Source organism: Mytilus californianus, unplaced genomic scaffold (assembly GCF_021869535.1).
Source record: "Mytilus californianus isolate M0D057914Y unplaced genomic scaffold, xbMytCali1.0.p SCAF_43, whole genome shotgun sequence".
In the NCBI taxonomy this organism is placed as follows: domain Eukaryota; kingdom Metazoa; phylum Mollusca; class Bivalvia; order Mytilida; family Mytilidae; genus Mytilus; species Mytilus californianus.
Window position 1 is genome coordinate 533,404 of NW_026262694.1, and position 21,445 is coordinate 554,848.

The following is a 21,445-nucleotide window of genomic DNA, read 5'->3' on the forward strand; positions in this document are numbered from 1 at the left end:
GTTAAGTTCAAATCATGTGAACAAAAGTTCATTATAGTCTCTAACATAGTTTACATCTGATTTAGGCAAGTAGATGATGAGGTGATTTAGTACAGGTATAATCAAAGTTTATGAAGAGGTGATTTAGAATAAGTTTAAATATTTTTTTCATCTGTTTATCTTATATTGAATGGTTTCTTGTTTTACCAATTCTCAATCAGATCGTAAACCGGTAAAACTAAATAGTTTTATCCATATCAACATACATAATAGTTATTGTGGCTCACTCCATGCCAATCTTTTATAAAGTTGACCTCATATGAAATATCGAATTATTTAGTTATATTTTTCCCAATCATTCCGTTCTGAGTATAATATTTTGAAAGCTTGTTCTGAATCAATTGTTTGTGTTTACAAATTATCAACCTTATGGCCATAATCAGTTTCAGAGTAATTGTAATTAATAAAAAAAAAAGGGATCTCGAAATTCAGAAGTTGACTGTGCGTATTGTTGGCTGAAAATGAATATTTTTTTCATAATCAAATTATTTCTGAAAAATTGCTCATTTTTATATGATTGTATAAATACTATGAACATGTCAACCTTTCTATGTCAGTCTGGTTAAATACCTTACATTGTTCTGTAAAAGATGGACATATCGGCATAGTTCAGTTGTTTCTAGGAAGAACAGATATAGATCCAAACAAAGTAAATAAGGTACGAACTGTTGTTCTTACCAGGAATCTCTACGTTCATTTAATCGGATCACACAACACGAATGCAATGTTTTGGAATACAGGCACGTCGACTTGGCACGTTGTAGGGGATTTGACACGTGTGAGGGGAAGGACACGTTTCTGGGTGCTAAATGCTAAATTAAATTAGAATGCTAAATATGTAGAGTAACACCCAAGTGTTTTATTTTTTCCTAGGGCATTAACATGTAACATGTAACTTAAGTCACTATGACTTTCCTTCAAAGTTTAATATCAAATAATTCAAAAAGGCCTTGATGGTTAAATGGTAACGTGCTTGCGTCCAGTGCATGGCGTTTGATTTTGCAAGCGACATTGAAAGCAAAAATAAAGACTGTTTGACTTGAATTTAGAATATTGCTTTAGTATGATGACATGTCTGTTTGTTGATTATTACGTTGTCAGCTATTACGTTATACATCCCGCTCGAGTGGTGGCCTTGTACAAAACAGTTTTCATAGTCATATCACATTAGCATGCTCTTTTCTGTTTATTCTACACTTGCAACTGGACATCATTATTATCATCATCATCGTTGGTCAATTTTAAAAACTGTAAATAACTACTATATAACACACAATCGACGATTTGTTTAATTTGAAATTACAAAACAACATGAGAGGGACTAGATTTATCACCAAAGACTGAAAATCAAGAGATGAAGAATGCATGACAAAAATGATATTAGAACTTCAGCATCGGTCATTACAATCAAGACGTCAACAGCAACGACTGAAGTTCTTTTTCAAAGTGGTTGAGGGGAAGATACCAGCGCTCCCTCCGGACGACCTTATTCAATTCCACAGACCTAAACGACAAATCAGAGCAACAACATACAACAAATTTGTTACTAAGAACATTATAGACCAACAAGTCCGTAACAACAAACGAGCGGTCATAGTTCCAAATAGTTAGACCGACCAGTTCAAAAACTCCATTTATGTGCGCACTGCAGTAGATTGGAACCATCTAGATGACTCAATAGTGTGCGTCACTACAACCAAGGATTTAAAATCAGTACTCCTCAGCGAGCGCGACTAACTTGTGCGCAGACCAACCCGTCACACAATAGCCGGAAGGAATCTGTAAAGTACCCATCCATACTCAGAAGTGGGAAAGACAGATACAGAACAATTAACAACGATTCATTTTAAAATATCATAATGAAATTAAGTAATATGTGTTCAAAAATATTGACATGTAAATATTCACCTGGATAGTTTTCTTTTTGATCAATGAAATGTTTAATGCACAGAAGAGATATTTAAAACATTCTTCCTTTTATTGTTATTCATGCAAAGTTCTTGGTTTCGGTTAAGCAATATACAGATGAGGTTAATTGAGATTGACAATTGTAATTCAACCTTTTATGATATGATTTCATTATGAATGTAGCTTAAGAACATTTTTGATTTGTGAAACTATTTCATTATATGCAATGATTGTATCCAAAACAACATAAACATAATACCCAATAGTTTATAAATTTATTCTGGCAGAGAATACATTTCTGCGTTGACTTAAATTATATCTGCTATATTTCTTATTACAAATCCAAACTTCTTGTTTTTTTGTTGTTTTCAAATTGATAGCAAGACGTGGACTGTATTTGTTGCTCATTCGATTTTGTAAATATAAATATAAATATGAATAACTGTCATGACATACAGTACTTGCAACCTTAGACGTTACTGTTAGACGGGAACTTGACTGATCAGTGAATGATCGGTGACTGATGTTTGACTGATCGATGAATGATCGGTGATCGATGACCCATAGAATCCGTCAGATATGTCAAATAAGCTATGTGAGAGTTACCGTGACAACGATCAGCGATCGATCAGCAAATTAAGTATATGCACGGATCGGACGGATACGTATATAATTAAAATTCTCATGTAAAACGAACTCCACCGTATCTACATGCGATAAACGCGGACCTTTACGAAGACACCTTTACTCGTTAATTTGTAATCAACATATGATAAATAAGATGGTCTTAGATTTTAAGATTTGAAACTTAAACATTATATAAGCTTCCTTGAACATATATGCATTCCCACATATTTTATCTTTTGCATTTGCAAAAATTGTACAGAGCACGTCTGCTGGATCACGGTGTTTTTATTTTTAAATTTATGTCTTAATTTTTTTGTTTAAATTAAGAATTTTACCCTCTTACTTATTCGTGTAAGTATTCTCTTTTACCCAATAAGGGTTGTTCCTAAGATAGGAAGCTTATACATAAGAAAGGAAGAAAGAAAGAAGAATCAACTTGGTCGCAATAACACATAAAAAAATATATAAATTACTTTTCAAGCATTATATGTTTTTTTTTTCTTTTCTGCCATATAAATTACATAAGTGCAGAATAATGTCATGCTCAGAATGTTTCTCAGTTCTGTATCACTAAAAAGAGATAAAATGTTGTTATTTATGTAGCAATTATGCATTTTAATGTCACTAGATGATGAAAATGAAAATAATAATTTATACCAGTAAAGATACTTAAAGCTAGGTTTTGATAGATTACGAGTGCAATCATTTCTTAAATTAAAAGATTATCAGAGAAAAAGATAGTAAATTGTTGTTCGCATAGTTTGAAATTACCAATATTTCTTCTTTTCATCAAAAATAATGCATTGTTATTTGAAACTGGTTATTACAATGGCATCAAGATAAGTTTATTTTTATAAAATTGTTATAAGATAAGGATGAAAATACTTAAAATTTTGTTTGTTTTGAATAAGAATGTAATTATTTCTGTTTTTTTTAATAGAAATTATGAACCGCCATTTGATTTTAGTACTTCTTGTACATCAGGATTGGCTGTTTGTTTTTTTTTTTACATCAGGAAAGGTTGTTTTTCACAAAATTGAATGAATATCAGAGAAAAAATAGTAAAATGTTGTTCGCATGATTAAACATTACCAAAATTTCTTTTTTTCATCAAAAATAATGCAATGTTATTTGTAACTGAACTGTTTATTTCAAAGGCCTCAAGATAAGTTTATTTTGATAAAATTTTAATAAAATAAGGATGAAAATACTTTAATTTTTTTTTTGTGTTGAAAAAGAATGATATATTTTTTTAATTTTTCATAGAAATTATGAACCGTCATTTGATTTTAGTACTCCTTGTACATCAGGATTGGATGTTTTTCATAAAATATGCTGAATTGTAGGGAAAAGATACTAAAATGTTGTTCGCATTGCTTGAAAATGCCAATATTTCTTCTTGTATATCAGAAATAATGCAACGTCATTTGCAATCAGTCATTATGAATTGCCTTAAGATAAGTAATTTTGTATAAGATGTGAATAATATAAAGATAAAGAACCTCATGTTTTTGTTTGCGTTGAAAAAAATACAATTATTTCTTTATTTTAATAGAAATCATGAACCGATATTGGAATTAGGAACTTTTTGTACGTCACGATGGGTTGTTTTTTTTACAAATGATGAGATATATCAGAGGAAAAATGCTAAAATTTGTGTTCGCATCATTTAATTATGCAAATATTTCTTCTTTTTATCCAAAATAATGCAATGTTAATTGTTATCAGTCATTTTAAATACCTCTGAATATTTTGTTTTAATTCAATGTGAATAATATAAAGATAATTATGCATAAACTTTTGTTTTTGTTGAATAAGAATATACTCACTTCTTTATATGAATAGAAATTATTGACCGCCGTTGTTTTTTTGTACTCTTTGTACATTAGAAAAGGTTTTTTTTTCACAAAATTAAATAAATATCAGAGAAAAGATAGTAAAATGTTGTTCACATAGTTTGAAATTAGCAATATTGTGTTGAGTAAGAATGCAATTATTTCTTTATTTCAATGATGTCATTGTTTAGAAATACTAATATTTCTTCTTTTTATCAAAATTAACGCACTGTTGTAAGCAATCAGTTATTTTAATTGAATTTGGATAAGTTACTTTTTATATATTTTGATAATATTGAGATTAAGATATTTCAACTCTTTTCTGTGTTGAATAAGAGTCATTTCATGAAGAATTAATAACATAAAAACCACCATGGGATATAATAAATTTTTGTTGGGTTGTTCCCCAAAAAATATGTTGAATTATGAGGGAAAATATACTTTATATTTTGTTTGCATTATTTTCGAGTGTCCAACATGCATTTTTTTTTTTATTTTATTGAAAATGATACAACGAAATTTTCAATGAATGATCATTTCATCTCATTTTTTAGAGCATTTTCGGAAAATTTACTAAACAGTCGCGATAAACACCTTCTAAGCACTCATCGAGTTTGAAAAAAGTAGCCTAAATATAAACGACAATCATAATTCTTTAATAATGTCAAAATTTAGTTTTATCTGCATATTTCTCTTCTCGTTTAAGTCTTACAACTTTGCTGAAAAAATAATAATAAAATGTCAAGCTTCTGTACTAGAACGTATCGTATTTTTCCGTGGCGCCATTTTAATTAAATAAAACGAAACTACGATTCCGTAACTTGTATGAGTTGAACATGTGACGTAGTAGAGTTCAATCCGTCAGAAAGGTCAATCCGGCCGATCCGTCCGATCAGTCAAAGATTTCTACTATAAGTCGGACGGATTGTTGACATGAGTTTAACGCGAACTTTACTGATCGGTGACTGATCGATGACCGCTGCTTGATCGCTAAAATAGTAACACCTACGGTGGCAAGTATTGTAGGATGTTTAGATAGTTATCAAACAAGGTTAAACCAACTTTTTTTCGGAAAATGTCCGTGCCAAGTCAGGAATATGACGGTTGCTTACCTAACTATACACACCTTGGTCAAGTTGAAGTTAAAGTGTAATTCTATGAAGACATAGGATAACACTGGAGGTGTTATATGAGGTAGTAATGCGCAACTGCAACCTCGATATTTACAATGCACACAAAAAATGTTAACAAAGTACATCTACCCATGAAAAATATTCCTTGTATATTATCTGAGCATAATTTCCTACTTCGTAGCCAGTCATTATCCTTTTCAACCCTTTAATGAAGGATGACTATTATATTGTTGGGGTCTCCCTTTCCACACGATCAATATGCCGAATCGGTATCACATCCTCTTCCTAAATTAATTTAAAAAAAGAGGGACAAAAGATACCAGAGGGACAGCCAAACTCATAGATTGAAAATAAACTGACAACGCCTTGCCTAAAAATAAAATGAAAACAGACAACTAATAGTACAGAAGACACAACATATAAAAAATAAAGACTAAGCAACACGAACCCTACCAAAAAATGGTGATGATCTCAGGTGCTCCGGAAGGGTAAGCAGATCCTGCTCCACATGTGGCACCCATCATGTTGCTTATGTTATTAAAATCAGGTACATAGTCTAATTCGATAGGTCACATTCGTGAAAAGAAAATTAAATTTTAACAAGCATGTGTTCTATTTGTGTTTCTCGACGTTTTGTTGCATTTCTTTGCTTAGTGCTTAGTTTGAATTCCTTGTTTCTTAACTTTCAAGGAAATTTATGTTCGTATTATTGATTTCAAATTCTTTTTTGTTAACGAGTTAATGTGGTTTAACACTCTCAAATAGAATATCACCAGCAACTCTGTTCATTTTACTTGAATAAGATTTGATAGTTAAACAGAAAATGAAAACTGTCCACTTAAACCATAAAGAGGTTATAACAGCGGGAGGTTTGGCATGCCACAAAACCAGGTTCAACCCATCATTTTTTTCTTAAAATGTCCTGTACCAAGTCAGGAAAATGACCATTGTTACATTATAGTTCGTGACTGTGTGTGTTACATTTTAATGTTGTGTTTTTGTTGTGTCGTTGTTCTTCTCTTATATTTGATGCGTTTCCCTCAGTTTTAGTTTGTAACCCGGATTTGTTTTAATCTCTATCGATTTATGAGTTTCGAACAGCGGTATACTACTGTTGCCTTTATTTATACCTGTGATTAGTCTGTATTTGATATATATTTTTACCAAAACAGAGAACTTCTTTTATTATTGGTTATCTCTGAAATCATTTCAGGAAATTTGTAGAATAATTTTTAACATTTTCAGGGATTATAAGAAATCACGGGTCATTTTCATGGATTATATATAATACTAATGTTTTAGTGATTATGCAAATTCCCTGAAAAATCACGGTTTCTACATAATCCTTGATTATACAAATGCAGTGTAACATATACTCTCCAATGAAAGTTAGTACATACATGTATATACGTCATAACCTAAATTATAATGGCCTATGTCTCACTGCAAAAATAATCTTTAAAATAAATGACCATGTTATCCTACAAAGTTAATGAAATTTTTCGTTAGCTAGTTCTCTCTAGTTTCTAGTTGTTTACGTTTTCAAGCTGAGAGCAGAAAACTGCATATTTTGTGATATAATATGTAAGAAGATACCTTTTGGCAAATTTCATTCAATTCTATTTAAGAGAATTATATTTTGTTTTTAAGTTAACGGAAGGACTGGCAGACGTGGGACGGAAAATAATGACAATAGTTCACACTGTCAATTAAATATAACGGATGAACAGACTGAGCTTACCAATATCTTTGTCTTTTACGGCAGGAGATATATTGAGAATAGCGTTCATAACAAAAAAAACGAAATTTGCTAAGAGTTTTTTATTAAACCCTTTTTTCTGAAAATAATGGTAGCAATAAACTTAAGTTTACAAAAAAAAAATGAATGCCGTAATTCTGTTTTTCTCTGTTGGAATAGCTAGGTCAATTAGTCTTTTTAACAGACCAGTTTGTCGAGTTTGTTGAACACATACTTAGACTATCTAAAGAAGTAAGGGGAGATCACTAGTGGAACATGAATTAAGTTGTGTCTGTTCGTCTTGTGATGTACGTTTGTACATGAAAATGTAGGACGTTATATTGTAAATCAACTTATTTTCGCGAGCGATTTTTTTCATGACTTCCGCGAGCGATTGTTTTCATGACTTTTGCGAGTAGAAAAATAACGCGAATATAAATCGTTGAGAATATGTAAAACCTGGATCTTTCCTTATTTAAGAAAATTTGAAAATAACGGAATTTAATCTCCGTGAAATGGGCTTGTAATGGCTAAACGCGAAATAAACTTTCCGCGAAAATATGTTGGTTTACAGTATCAAAAAAGAACCAGAAACATTTTATATTGCTTTATTGATGAGTGATGCAAAACATTTACAAATTTCGACTCAAGTTGTATGCTACGCATGGTGTTTTGTATTAAAACGTAAAAAAGCATGATTCCTTTTTTTATTTGTGTTAGTTTGAAACAAGTATAATTAGAAGATTTATTTGCAATTCAGACGTAGCTTAGTGATAAAGTACCCAACCACCCATGGCACTGTGTAAGTGATAGTCTCAAAATGTTCAAGTTTAGTTCGCGTATTGTTTGCTAAGATTGTCAAATTATTTTGATAAAGTCGTTCATTTTTATACTTTGTAATACATTTGATTTTCCCTCCCCCTTGGCAAAAAGTACAATTTAAAGTATCAAAAAGGCTACTTTTATTTCAACATGTATGTGTACACCTATGATGATATATTCTAGACCATTTGGAAATTTCTGTCTAGTCGTTAAATCTGAACATGAACTCACATTTCATAATCTCATTATTTTTTAATGGCCATAGCCAAATAGGCACAACAGTTTGGAATTGGTGGTTTTTTAAGCAGTGTTTGTCAACTTTGTTAGGCCTCCCAACTATTTTGATTCCAGCGCCACTTATGAATCATATGTAGACCAAATGCGCGCCTAGCCAAATTATAAGCCTAATATCTTTTCTGGGGTTAACATACGAAATACTTTGCAACGTACAAAGGGCCTAAGTATTTAAACATCTTTAGGTCAAGAGTCTATGTGCTGTAGTTCAATATTTATGGTAAATACACGGTTTTACCCGAACCTAGACTTATATCCTATTATTTGCCTCATTGAAACTACAATAATGTAAATCATCTCTCACAAGTAAATTAATACACATTTTTAGTCCCTAGAACTATTAAAACAAACGATTACGAGATAAATGAATTGAAAAGTGTATAAACACATATGCACAGAACCTTACAGCAAGGTTTGCGAGTAAACAATATATATTTCATAATATTTTTTTAAATATTAGTATATTATTGTGACTGTAACTTGGAAGTCGACAAATTGTCATTTTGGTAAATAAGTACATTGTTACTTATAAATAAAAACTTTTAAACAAGTTAACTATCCAAAACTTTCTAAAAAATTATAGTATCCAGCGCAAAAAGTTTTGGCATAAAATATCACAGCTTTATTTTGAATTTCAAAATCCAAAATAATCAAACAATCTTATAAGACCTAAGCATATTGCATATAAATCTTGTTCAGGTTAATTTTTTTTTAAGGCTGCTGACAGTCGCTTCTTCCCGTTATATAATTGACAGTAAAAATTATCTCCGCCTCCTTTTAAACATATGTATTATCACGTTAATCATTGGGCTTCAAGTATCGGTGTTCATATTCAAATTGCATTCACATTTTATATTGCATGTAATATGTGCAACTGGACTTTAGTCAATAATTTGTAACAAGTAGCAAAAGGTCCATTTGAAAAATGTCAATTACTTCTGTCTCATATGACACACAATCGATTTTTTTTATCTGAAACATCTAGACAATTATTAACATCGACTTACACCACAATGATAACATTTTGTTTTTTATATTTACTACTACAAGTGCATATTTTTGTATGAAAAAAGAGGCAAAAGATACCAAAGGGACATTCAAAACTCATTAGTCGAAGAAAAACTGACAATGTCAAGGTAAAACACGGAAAAAAGAGGAAAGACGAACAAGTCCACAAAACACTGAACAGCGGTATACTACTGTTGCCTTTATATCGAAAAAACAAGAATGAGCAACACGAACCTCACCAAAGAAATGAGGTTGAAATCATGTGCTCCTTAAGGATGAATAACTTCAGCTCCACATGTTTATCATCCGCCAAAATATACTTGTTATACATTTAGTTATCCACAGTTATCTTTCTAACTATATCCACTCGTATTGTTTTCTTCTTGATCAATAAGTTCATCCCTTGCATATTATACAAACATAGTTTATTATAGTATCTGTGTTGTTTAACAGATAAACGCCCCTTAAATGCATTATGCTTTCTTGAATTTTACTTTAGTTTGCTTGAAAACGAAATATTTCAAATCTTGAAATACCAGATACCCATTTTTGATCTTACATTAGAGATAATGTTGTAATAAATAGGAAAACACGTGGAATAGATGGACGGATAATTAATAACATAACATAAAACAAAGAAAAGCAAAGCTTCGAACGTTTTTATATCAAACGAAGATCAGTGTGTTTTTCTATAACCCGTATCGATCATACTAGAATAATACACAAGTATCTTCTGTAAAATGAAGTTCAATCACTTGCTTCGATTGCAACTATACCATTAAACATGTTTGTTTCTACATTGGCTAGAGGTATAGGGGGAGAGATGATAACTCACTAAATATGTTTAACCACTCCGCATTTTTGCGCTTTTTCCAAATCAGGAACCTCTGGTCTTTGTTAGTATTGTATAATTTTTAATTTTAGTTCACGTGTATGTTTTGGTTTGACGTCCATTTTCACTCAACTAGTACACATTTTTGTTTAGGGGCCAGTTGGGGGATTTCTTGCTGTGTTGCAGACCTATCGATTGCCTTCGGTTGTTTTCTGCTCTTTGGTCGGGTTGTTGTCTCTTTGACACGTTCTCCATTTCCATTCTCGTTTTTTTTTTACTGGAATGAATTGACCTTACTAATATTCTTTTAGAATTTGTATATCAATAATATGTATGATTTATTTGATGGTATTCCTGTTACAAAAATGGTTCATTTTTATAAGAAATTTAAATATAATATATATAATACAAATAGGTTGGTTCAGTGTAAAATGATATTTTATATTTTCATCACGTCGTCGTTGTGTTGATCTTAATTTGTTTTAATCTTCAGTTATAGTACATGAAGGACTTAATGTCTGGTTTAAAGATATATACCCTGGCAACATAATTTGAATTAGGTCTCGCCGCGATAGTCTTTTTGAGCGGAAGCGGCGTAAAGCAAAACAAATACACCAATCAATCAATCATGTTCTACCAAGGGATCATTTGTTGAATTGGCCAACAGTTTGTCCACAATGAAAAAGGATTTGACAAATACTCTGAGATTGTTTACTCGTGTAGTAGAACTAACGAAAGGGTAAAGTACTTAAAAGTAGAATGAACGCTGGACATTTCCACCGGGTTGTCGGCATACTGATGGGTACCAACTGTGCGCCTCTCCTTGTGGACCATCTTAGCAGCAATTTATCAGACTAACCCTCATATGGAGTGTAGATTACTCAACCCATAAGATTTGTTAGAGCTTTTATATAACAATTTGTGTATTGGCTAAAAGTTGCCATCAAATCCACAGTTGACATGTTGTAACTTAGGAGGGACCCGCCATTTTGAATTGCTTGGATCAACAAATGTTCGATTACTACAATATTATGGAAAATAAAACAACCCCTACCTCAAAATCATTCATGAAGTTTCTCGGAATTTTAGTTTATCTAAAATTTCTACATTTGTTCAAGCTCTATCGTATGATTTCTTTTTATAATGCACTAGAATCGGAATAACAGTACAGTATTTGAAGAGTTGCCACCGTCAATTAGATTTACATTTCCGTTTTACTGTCTACGTAAAACTGCATTTGCGACCATCAAATAGTTAATTGACGGTGGCACTCGTCAACTACAGTCTTAATATTCCTTAATTAACGCCACCATTTTTCCTTGGAAAATGTCTATACTAAGTCAGGGATTTGACAGCTGTTTTCCATTCGTTCCAGTGGTTAATAAAGTCGAGCGTTTGGTGTTGTCAGTTTTTACAGACTTCACCTTTTTGATTTCACCGTGGAGTTCGATATATGCGTTAGTACATTCTTTTGATATAATAATCATAAAAACATGATGTCATGGACAATGAAAATTTCAGTTATCTGTATAAGTATTTGCAAAATAATGCCTATTTACAATACTTCATGGAACAATTTATTTAGGCATAGTTCTATGTTTGTTTATGTCTGGTTATGGTATAGGTTGATGGATATATTGTTCCTATGTTTACGTGATTGAGTTAATCAATACTTTACACATCTACGTCATTTACGGTTTCTATCGTCAGATTGTTTTACAATAAGAAAAGGCTGTATACCTACAGCAGACACGTTTGGTTTCCAGATTCTGTAAACACGAATAAAAGTAAACATGTAACCCTCTTATCAAAGTTTTTTATATTTAATAGTTTTAAATTAATTATATATGTGAAGTACTTTTACTTTAAAAAGTGTCGAATATTTCAATGTATGTTTGTATTAGCTTTAAACATCTTATTATTTCTATTCATTTTTTGACTGCGACTTTGTTTTACCCTTACATATTATAGCTGTTCAAAATAGAATAGGAGAACTGACAATAGTCCAATTATTACAAGGAAATACAAGTTCAATAATTGGCTTTCAATTATTCGGCTTTGAGCGTTCTTGATGAAGGAAAATCAAGAAATTCGCAACGGACGCATTGAAATTTAAAAAAGTATCGCTTTCCTTTTATTCTTACTATACATAAGGTTTGAAACAAAATTTAAGTTAAACAAGAAAAATGATGTAAAAGTAAATACATATTCTTCTCTTGATGAGTATAAGATGTGATATGATTCCCAATGAGAGACATTTCCACTACGTTACAAATATCGTAGATGTTAGCATATTGTTTGTTTTTGCAATATTATTTTGACAGCTTTAACTACATCATATTAGATTTCAATTGCCTTGAGTGAGACCTCTTTCTTGAAATCTGCCCGCAATGATATCATTTGTTATACTATGAGTGTGATACAACTCACCATGATAATGGTCGTGTATTTGTTTGTTGAGTTAAACGCCACATATAATTATAATGGTTATACCAAAGCGACCAGTTTTTGTTGGTGGAAGAATCTGGAGTAAACAGACAGAACAACCGACTTTCTGGAAAACTGGAAATCTGTCAATTTAAATGAGATTCGAATCGAATACACATCACCATGAAAATGTTTTATGTACACAAGTTTCTAACATAAACCACATTTATTAAACAGTTTAACAAACATGCGATGTATAGAGTTTAATGCCACTATCAGTGATATTGGTTATACCATGGGGACCAGTTTTGTGTTGGTGGAGGAAGCTGGAGTAAACAGCCAGAACAACCGGCTTTCGCCTGAAAAACTGGCTATCTTTGTCAATTTAAAAGGGATTACATTACTCATCACTATAAGGATGGTGTATGTACACAAGATATATACTTAATGCATATGTACAGTTTCATCAAAATGTAATTTATAAAACGACTTTGATATTCATTAATCTCGAATTGTTGGCCAATGCTTTTGTGTACTCTACTCATGTGTATGAAATATTTTTTTATACCTCTGTAGGAAAATACGAACATTACATGCCGTTTATTTCAGTATTATGGTATTTTTTACAGAATGGTGATACTCCCTTACACTCAGCTGTTAGTGGTGAACAGCTCAAAATAGTTCAGTTGTTATTGAAAAGAACAGATATAGATCCAAACAAAGGAAATAAGGTAAGAAATGACGTTCTTCACAGGAGTGTCCAAGTTTGTTGAATCTTCAATCAAAACCAAAGAAGAAGAGAACTGAAAATATACACATTATCCATTATTATTTGTTTGTTGAGTTTGATGTCACGTACATTATTAATGGCTATACCATAGCGACCAGGTTTTGTTGTTTGTTAGTGGCGGAACCTGGAATAAACACACAGGACAACAGAACTTCTGGAAAACAGGCAATCTTTGTCAAAATAAATATGATTCAAATACACATCACAATGACCAGGTTTTATGTACACATGTTATTAATCTAATCCACAATTACAGATTCATCAAAATTGCGATAAACAAAAACGGTTTGAAGTTCATTAACTTCTCAAAATGTTGGGTGGTGTAATTTTTTGTACTGTACTCATATGTATGAATTGTTTTTGTTAGCTTTCATATGATGCAATGAGCAGTGCAAGCTTTTTAATTTCATTATAATGGTGATACTCCCTTACACTTAGCTGCTAGTGGTGGAAATCTCGACATAGTGCAATTGTTATTAAAAAGAGCATATATAGATCCAAATAGAGAAAATAAGGTACGAGTTGACGTTTTGTACATAATTGTTAAACTTTGTTGAATCTTTCATCAAAATCAATGTCAACATAATTTTGCATATAAAATCTATACACATCTTGGCAAAATACTTTAATCTTTAGAGTGAAAAAAGCGTTATGTATCCAAAATATTCGAAATGCCAAGACATACTTATACCCAAATCATTGAAATTGTTTTTTGTGATATCCATTTGACGTGACTCTGTACTAATGTATCCCGTCATACTTTAACGACAATTTTTTTTTTATTATAAATATTACTTTTACTGTTAAGTCTTTTTTTTGTGATATCCATTTAACGTGACTCCGTACTTATGTATCCCGTCATACTTTGAATGACAAAATTATTTTATATCTACCTGTGTGACGTCAAACGCGCGATTCTACGCCAGTACTTAAAACCTTCCATCCTTTATGAAACTGACATTATCAAGATGCTTGATTTCTTGATTGACAACATATTTGTTACGTTTGGAGGACGTGTTTTTCAACAGACTGTCGGAATTCCAATGGGAACCAATTGTGCCCCTCTTCTTGCCGACTTGTTTCTTTATTATTATGAGGCTGACTTCATACAGGAGCTTCTTAGGAAGAGAGATAAGAAGTTAGCAATATCCTTTAACTCTACGTTCCGCTATATAGATGATGTTCTCTCACTAAATAATACAAAATTTGGTGACTATGTTGAACGAATCTATCCCATCGAACTAGAGATAAAGGATACTACAGATACAGTTAAGTCTGCCTCATATCTTGACTTACATCTAGAAATTGACAATGAGGGTCGGTTGAAAACAAAACTTTACGACAAAAGAGATGATTTCAGCTTCCCAATTGTGAACTTTCCATTTCTATGTAGCAACATTCCAGCAGCGCCTGCATACGGAGTATATATCTCCCAATTGATACGATATTCCCGGGCTTGTGTTTCCTATCATGATTTCCTTGATAGAGGATTGCTGCTCACAAGGAAGCTATTAAACCAAGAGTTCCAAATGGTGAAGTTGAAGTCATCCCTTCGTAAATTTTACGGACGCCATCACGAGTTGGTTGACCGTTATGGAATAACCGTTTCACAGATGATATCGGATATGTTCCTTATGTCGTAACTACAATACCCTTCCCTTTTCACGAATGTGACTTACCGAATTAGACTATTTACCGGATTTGTAATAACATAAGCAACTCGACGGGTGCCACATGTGGAGCAGGATCTGCTTACCCTTCCGGAGCACCTGAGATCACCCCCAGTTTTTGGTGGGGTTCGTGTTGCTTAGTCTTTAGTTTTCTATGTTGTGTCATCTGTACTATTATTTGTCTGTTTGTCTTTTTATTTTTGGCCATGACGTTGTCAGTTTGTTTTCGATCTATGAGTTTGACTGTCCCTCTGGTATCTTTCGTCCCTCTTTTATGGGTGGATTTAACATAGATAAATAAAATCGTATAATAAAAAAGGAAAATGAGGATGTTAGATTTGATGTATGCCTTTTTGTGCTTCTCTGTTACATTTGTTTGTTTTATAATGATTAAGATGATAACACAATGTTGACTGCTGTACCCTTACTTTTGACATTTTTACCTATTGTGTCTCTTTGTTTTGTTCACGCATCATTGTCAATATAATGGAATTTGATGCGACTATCATACAAGTGAGAGGTTTAGCTAGCTATAAAACCAGGTTCGATCCACAATTTTCTACATAAGAAAAAGCCTGTACCAAGTCAGGAATATGACAGTTGTTATCCATTCGTTTGATGTGTTTGAGCTTTTGATTTTGCCATTTGATTAGGGACTTTCCTTTCTGAATTTTTCTCGGAGTTCAGTATTTTTGTGATTATACATTTTTCTTAGTTTAAGTTTATTGTGCATTCCAATTGCACAGATACATTAAAACAAGGATTTGTCATTTATGAACGCATGTATATACAACCACTAATTATTTGAATAAAGTCTGAAAACGGGAATCCTCGAAGAATGTAGATGTAGTATTATTGCAAAAAAATATTTACTCAGTTAATTAAATTCACCATGATGCCGATTATAATACACTCCATGCTGTATAATCAATTGTTTTTTTAAACCCGAAGAAAAACAAATGTCGTTTTTCTTTGTATCATATAAAACAGCATATGATTGACCGAGTCTGATCAAAATCAAGCAATTTTGCTAAATTTATTTTTGAATAAAAAGATTTAACCCATTAACCAATGATATATATATTTCAAAGTGTTCTATTTATCGAATGTTTAACCTAAATTGTTGTTGCCAGGAAATGAAATATGTTAGTCTCATGACAAAACTATATGACCTAGGTGATTTATTGTTTTACATCTTGAAAATTTCATTTATATTACATGATTGTCACACCTGTTGAATTACAGCCAATTAATATCATAAAATCTAATTTTGATAAGGAAGGTTCGTTCTAAATGTCATTTTACATCTATTACGTTTAGAATACATTATATGGTGTATAATCAAATACTTTTTGAACCTGATTAGATTAGATTTTATGATATTTTCAGATTACCTCAGACTTTATTAAACGTCATCAGCAAGTTGATGAACTAGGGTTATGTAAAAGAACGTCTCGTCCCTTTTCTGAAAAGAATCATCGGAAGATACCAAGACCTTGTTGATAAATATTCCGTGTCAACTTGACAAATAATACATGATGGTCTTGAAGTATAGAATTTAGGTACTGACATTATTTATCATTTTAATTACGTGTTATATTGTTGATTGACTATTTTCCTGTCTAGATATGTTTTTTGAGGTGCAAAGACCTCAAATTATTCTCTAACAATTGGTTTTTAATTATTTTGTTTTCTTTCGCCAATTTTTTTTCTTGCGCAGTATTGTTGTTTCAAAAGTTGTCGCTTAGATAGTTGGTATATGATATCGAACAGTTTATACGTTTTTAAATCTGACAATGTTTAACCGAACCATTTACTTTGTAAGAGTTATCTACCCGAACACTGTTTTTCTTGTTCGGACTACTCCTTCGCAACCGTAAAAGATTGAGATAAATTTATTTTACCAAATTGCTCGTTATATCCTAAGGATATGGAGAATAATTTTGACCTTAGAAATCCGGAGACTCCATATTAGAGTTATTTCCCCTTATGCATTTGATATAAGTGATATGTATTTGTAACAGGCAAACCATAAGTGATAAGTAAGTAAGTAAGTAAGTAAATTTTATTTTAAGTCGGCATATATATACATAATAACAGATAAAACATGAGCTCTTATGAGCTCTTTAACAGACTATCATATAAAAATCATGCAGCTTCATGCAAATACTAATAAATAAAAATTAAAAAAATATGCAAATATAATGAAAGCAAATTAATATTGATTATTGAATCTCAATGGGTCAATGGTTATGCGGCAAACACATCTATGTGCATTGAATGGGGAAACCAGCAATCACTGAAATATCATAAACTACTAACAAACTAAAAAGCATAAATAAATAAATTAAGCACTGTCATTTAAAAACAGCTATATAATAATTCAGAACAAAAGCAGAACAAAAGCCAAGAAAAAAAAAAGAAAAGAAAGAAATTTCAGCTATTAGGCAGCACTGGATTGAAACGGCATGAACTGCTGTTGCATTGTTGACCCCCACACCAGGAATTTATATATTTCCTAAATTGTTCAAAAGAGATCATACAGACCTTCTAAAATTCAAACTGACCATTATTCCGTGCGTTCGTTGTGTATCGTGCGTGTTGCGTGCGTGTATCGTGCGTGTACCAATCATGCGCTCATCATTCATCGTTCCGTGTATTTTCCGTGTAACGTGCGTGCATCGTGTATTCTTAATCGTGTATGGTGCGTGTATCGTGCGTTCATCAATCATTCATTCTTAACCGTGTATCGTGCGTTCGTCAATCGTGTATGTAACTGAGTACATCAGATAACGTGCATTTGTCAAACGTTCATCTCTAATCGGGTAACGTTCATTCATTATATGTAAGTCGGTTATAGAGCTCATCAAAGCTTATATTTTATCTCACGGTTAAAGTGTATATATATGTTCCGACTTTAAATAAAATTTACAATCATACTTACTTTCTTGTGAACACTTAATTAACTTCATCGTACATAACGTTCATACAGATTCATGAATTTTTGTGTAAAATATATTTATCATCTGTAAACATTTCGTGGTTATTCAGTGAATCTTGGCTGGGACTGACACATTTTAATATAATGATACATGTTCTACGTACAAACAATAACATGATGACATTTCTACGACAGAACAGTTAAAATTGGAATTTCTATTCAACTGAGCGAAATGGGCTTAAAAATATACTGTTGGCCAACTGTTATTTGTTAAAAAATATTCCGCCAATTAAAAACAATAGTGCTTTTGCAAAATTTAGATGTGGGGTAGCTCCACTGAAAACAAAAACTGGAAAGTATGAAAGAAAAGAAGTCCACGAGATGACATGTGTTGTAGCTCTACTATTAAGGATGAACTTCATGTCATTTTAAAATGCCCATTATATGTAGATTTTAGACAAATTATGATACATTAAGCTAAACATTTTAATGAACATTTTAACCTTTAATTATCACATAGCGAAAAATTTATATTTTTATTTAATAACGGCAATGTTGCTGCTATAGTTGCCAAAAGCATCAACAATATTTCATTGAAAAGAAACGGCATTTTATTTCCTAGTTCTCATAGAAAAAATATTTTATTTTCATATAGTACAGGTGGACACTGTACATTTTAAATGTAAATGAGTAAAAATATTGTGTCTTAAAAGTCTCTCATTTTTCTTTTTAAGATTGGTACATACAATGCAAATGTTTTAATGTTTTATGTTTATTTCTGTGATTATCATGTTAAGTTTGTATGTGGTGAGACTATAATAAAATATTGAATCAGTATTAACATGATTATTGTTCAACTTGAGTCATTTCTCCAATGTTGAACAATGCAAGATTATAATTCTTCGCTTATTTGGCAAATTCATATTCTACTTAATATTCAAACATTTTAGTTTTGATAAATACCATTACAAATATAATTTTTGTCTTCGTTTCTGATGGTCACGTGCAGGTAAGGTTATTCCATTGAAAAAATACAATATACAAGATTGTCGGGTAAATGTGGATTGCGGATTAAGATTTTAGATGTCAAACTTGGATTAACAAATTAAACTGAGGCGAATTTAACACGAATATGTATTTTCTCTTCAACAGTGTTTTTATTCTCTGTTCTTTATTTTCATTTAAAATAAGCTAAATATGTTTTGTGGAAAATTGAATACAAATAAACATATGTATTTGAAGGCATTTGTTAAATTAAACAAGTATAAAATCACGCAAATATATCCCGTATTCCTTAAGAAGGATTTTAAATTGATGAACTTTTTAAACTTGAAATTGTGTTTACGAGTTTAAGATATTCTTTTTTATTTAAATTTTTTGATAAAATAGTTAAATATATTGTATTATCATAACAAGTCTTTAGTTAAATGGAATGAACATGGAACACTTTCACAGATTCACTTTTCATTGTGTTCATGGTTGCATATCAAGGACACCGTTTTTAATGTATGTCTAAAAGATTAATATCCGAAAAAATAATAATTCACAATAGTACTTTGTATTAAAGAATGACGGATTATTTTACCATGGGGGTATTTTTTGTTCCGTTACTGAGGACATTTTTTTGTCCTTTATGAATCCATATGACAAATTTGACTCCAATAAGGATAAATTTTATCTTATAGAAAAATCGGTAGTTTTTATCCGATAAATTTTGTGTTCATCTTTATCGGATATAAATATTGAAAAATACAAACAATTAATTGAAGTTTCGTATGCATCTATCACGATCCAGCAACTTTTGACTAGTATAAAGGGTTGCCTTGGTTTTATAGCTCAAAACGGTATCATTTGTTTTGCTTTACATTGGGTTAAATGATGAAATGTATGTTTCAGAAATTTACACAAGTTTGATTTCGGCTTTGACTCCCGGGGACACTGTCGTTTACAGTAAAAGACGAAAATCTACACATGTACGTTCTTATGAATAAGAAGTTGTGGTATGATTGCCAATGTTCATCATTATATCATAATTATTGTACTCCCCCTAATAATGAATTTATAATATATGCCACTGGACGTTAAACGATCAACTATTAATTCATCCATTTTATCTTTTTAGTTTTGTGATAATTTGCATATCAAATACATGAAACAACAGGGGCGGATCCAGCCATTTTAAACAGAGGGGGTTCCCAACCCAGGGCAAAAAAAGGGGGGGGCGGTTATGTCCCCATTCAAATGCATTGATCGTCCAAAAAAAGGGGGTTCCAACCCCCTGAACCCTCCTCCTGGATCCGTCACTGAACAACTGCAGAGTTTCACTAAAGTTAGAAGGCCGATAGTATTGCACATATGAAACAGACATTAACATCGATCCCTACGTTTTGATCCCCTCACAAAACAACACTTTATAAATTGCATGCATCTATAACGCTTTTCTGAATTTACTTTCACCAGGAACGCTCAATGCTAAATATTTGAAAGCCAAAGAATGTATAAAATAGATAGGAGTGTAGAGCTTTATGACCAATAAAGGGCCTATACACATTCACAACATTCTGTGTATTTATGTGTCTGTCCAAAGTCAAAAGCACGTAGTTCAGTGGTTTTCGTAACATCAATTCTGTTATATACATGTATTTGGGCTTTTTTTTTGTGGTAAGATACATGTACTTTGAAATAAAGAAGGCCGTTAGTTTGCTCAATTGAATTGTTTCATATTTTTTTCATGTCGGGGCGGGGCCTTTAAGAACCGACTTTACAGTTTCCGTATTTTTTCATTATTGAAGGTCGTATAGATATAACTGCTAGCATTCCTCTTGATTTGAACTTTCTTGAATAGTTGACTCACTAGCAATTATACCACATTTTCTTATTTTTACATAAGACTTCAATCCATCAAAAGCCAATTTAGTCAGCTGTAGCTAAAACCTACGTTTCTTAAAAAAAAATCATAATTTATATACTGACAATTTAAGAAATGTTTGTCATAGATATCTGTTCGTAATATAAGTATCAAAATATTTTAGCTATGAAGATGTGTAAACCCTTAAATAAACCCTATTTCTTTGGGCAATACCTAGGGGAATTAAAATAATAAAAACCATTATTAGAAAATCGGAATATATATGTGTGTATAACTCGGAGGTGCAATGGAGATCATAACGTTTGATGGCCACGCGTAAAGTGCGCTGGTCTGCGCCGAAGTGCGATGAGCTGTTCGATGGTTTGCGATGGTTTATATAACGCGGGATACCTAGATTAAAGTCTACAGATGTGCAATTATTATGAGCAGTATATTTGTTTCAATGTCAATATATAAAGCATCTACTAGTGTATTGTCTATGAATGTAATAGTTAAAGTTGCCGCGTACTAAT

The 21,445-nt window shown here is 31.8% G+C and overlaps 1 protein-coding gene across 1 annotated transcript in view; it reads left to right on the top strand.

The window, feature by feature from the left end:
- The window catches only part of LOC127699901 (putative ankyrin repeat protein RBE_0317), a 639,895-nt gene that overhangs the window by 224,284 nt on the left and 394,166 nt on the right, over positions 1 to 21,445 (top strand). Inside the window, exon 3 of the mRNA XM_052203294.1 lies at positions 13,293 to 13,394. The gene's annotated coding sequence lies outside the window, so the exon portion shown is untranslated. The remainder of the gene's footprint in view (positions 1 to 13,292; positions 13,395 to 21,445) is intronic.